The 3,033-nt window shown below is 41.8% G+C and overlaps 1 protein-coding gene across 1 annotated transcript in view; it reads right to left on the minus strand.

Moving 5' to 3' along the window:
* Nucleotides 1–3,033, minus strand: part of LOC101853371 (dynein heavy chain 8, axonemal) — a gene marked incomplete at its 3' end in the record, with an annotated part of 107,937 nt that overhangs the window by 28,681 nt on the left and 76,223 nt on the right.

Raw genomic sequence — 3,033 nt, forward strand, 5'->3', positions numbered from 1 at the left:
CTCTCTCTCTCTCTCTCTCTCTCTCTCTCTCTCTCTCTCTCTCTCTCTCTCACTTTTACTTCAGTTGTTTGACACGGGAAGGGATTTGTACGCTATTATTTTACGCTTGAGTACTTAGTGTTAGATAACTAAATCGAGTGGCGTTTTTAAAGTGAATTGACAAGGTCAGAGTCATGGATTTGTATACGTATGTACTATTATTTTACGTCAGGGAATTTTGTGTTAAGTAATAATATTGTATAACCTTTTTCTCAGTACATTTACAAAGGAAAGTATTGATGATTAATTCTGCGGTCTGTGAAAAATTTGTTCAACGTGCTTATACTCTCAACGGGGCCAACACGGGTATGTGTGTAAGACATTCGAACATAATAATGCAAATGCTCTTTAGAAATTAACAATAATATACTCTCCTGCCCTTTCTGTGCAAAACAAGCAGTCTGAAAATATACTACTATCAGTAAGTGTAAGAACCTTATGAACACAAAGTAACAATACTGGAAGTACACACTTCAACACAAGTTAAGGACCACCTTGATAGACAACCCCGAATTTGAAAAAATCCGAAAAAAATCCCAGCAAGGAATGTTTCAAATTTTAAAACTCTGAAACTGTTAATGGGTAACCAATGCGTACTGAAATGCTTCCCAAAATGGCAAAACCATCACGTGCTTTAAGGTAATCCTCGCGGTAATTTTAGCCAAATTTGCTGTTTTGTATCGGCTTGTGTGCGACACCACGGACATTCCTCTGTTAAAATTTCTGGTTCACGTCATAAACGGACATACGGTCTCGAACTGTTCTCACTTTGGTGGCAATATAAGCTGCCGTTTGCGAAAAATCCCGTATCGCCTCATCGTGCTACCAACTTTGACCGTGCCAGAGCTATGGCATAGCTGCAGGATGGAGTTGGAGTCCATGGAATGGCTTGCAGTGTCACACTCTGTCATTGTCCGCCTAAGGCAACGCCATCAAGCTACTGGATCAGTCCAAGAACGCCCACGTGCAGGTCGACCTAAGAAGACCACCCAAAATGTTTGCAAGTGGTCCTTAACTTTTGTTGAAGTCTGTAAGTTGAAGAGTTGCGGCATGTCATCGAAATGAATGATGATGAAACTAATAATAACTATTCTATTCCCCCATTTTTAGTCCTTTGTTTGTGCGGAATTTTGGTAAGATCAAGATGCTTCCGGCACCGTCGGGGAAATAATCTCGCGTCATCTTTTTAGCTTCACGATTAGGAAGCCAAAATAAGCCTTGGGTTCATGGATTTAGCCCAAAGTCACTTTCTACTTTCTTTGTAGAAACGTCTTCGTTCTGTAGCTTTTTCGGAAAGCCGTTGGAAATACTAATTACTGCTGGAGTATATTATGACATCACATTCAAACAGTTATGAAAAAAAGCTGAGAGTAAGCAGGGACTGTTTGCACAGGTGCTGCAAAAACTCGCGGGGAACCCAGGCAGGCTGGAGGTCACGTGACGCTGGACCGGCGCACAGAGTACAAAGTACAGAGTACAGAGTACAGAGTACAAAGTACAGAGTAGAGTAGTAGACCCACACAATTCTACAGAAAGGTTACACATTTACGAAGAAATTAAGTTACTGAGAAAAAAAAAATACTCCAAAAAAGTTGCAAAAATGAGGAGCATATACTCAGCTTCTTTATATGGGATGCCCATAGGGGGATCGGGTCGGGTCGAGTCGGGTTTTGGTCCCGTGAAAACAAACGTGTTAGTTCTTGAGGCGACGAGTCGGGCGCGATCGGCTTGGGCAACGATAGCCACTTTGCGCCCTCAATCCGGCTAGCAAACCGACCGGACCCGCCCCGTCCCCCCCCCCCCAATGGGCACCTCGTATTACAAATGACTTGAACCTTAAATCAGAGTTCCTTGACTGGCGTCTGTGGCACAGCGGTTAGGTGCTCCGCCGCCGTATGTAGAGGATCCGAGTTCAATTCCTGAGTGGGGAGAATTTTTATGCAGTATCTCAATCTCCATGCTGGTGTGTTGTTTGTATCTTTCTCATCTCGGGTTGGCCCTGACAAGCAGGGTCGAAGCCCTCCTCCCGAATGCTCTAAGTGTGTCAATGGGGGCATAAAAACACTTAACATAAAACAGTCCTGTAATTCTGAATCCTGGGGTTGGTGTTTTTACAATATGACGCATTCCAAAAATCAACTGCAAACTCACGGTCGATTCTTGTAAATCGGGAATATCCCGAAAGACGGTTTACAGATTTACTGTTAAACTCGGATATCACTTTACCAGCATGCCGGCTAGACAATAAGGTACAGAGCTATACATGTATATGGAAGTGAAAAAGCGACGGTGCCGGCAAGAGACTGATTTAAACAAAACTAAAAACTAAAGACCATCTGCTTGTCAGGGGCACTGTAAGCTCAATAACTAACGAGCACAAAATTTCAATCAGCTCCATTTGCATTTTATAATATTTAGTGGAAACTTTACATTATTACGTTCTTGTAAACTACATTTGATGAATAAAATGTAAATGACATTTTCCAGAAGACAGAAATATATGGAAATAGGCACTGCTTGCTACGTCTATATTCGCCGTGCACAACTGGAAGCGTCTCACTCAATCTTTTTGCTCACATGGAAAGTTTTTCACATGTTTCACACAACCAAATTTCTAAATAATTAAACATTTTTCGATATGGGAATGGATCTTAACCATGTACCATTACAGAGCTCTACAAACACACGCCGCGAAATAATGAAAGGAGAAAAATGGCAACCGAAAAATTTCTAAAATCTAAAAAATAGGATAATATGAAATATGAAAAAGAGCAACAACAAAAGGAAACGTTAATGATACCGCAGTAATGAAAACGCCTAGAGCAACACAAATAAGCAAAAGCTATGTAGAAACGAGCGGCAGACTCTGGTAAATATGTTCGGGAGGATAATGATACCTTTTAAAGACTCAGCATACAACGGATGAGCTCAGTAAATCTCAGAGCAAAAGAAGGAGACAATGGGCGGACGGCAGCGGCAGTCGGGGATAAGGGG

This window comes from Aplysia californica, unplaced genomic scaffold (genome assembly GCF_000002075.1).
Source record: "Aplysia californica isolate F4 #8 unplaced genomic scaffold, AplCal3.0 scaffold00058, whole genome shotgun sequence".
Lineage (NCBI taxonomy): Eukaryota > Metazoa > Mollusca > Gastropoda > Aplysiida > Aplysiidae > Aplysia > Aplysia californica.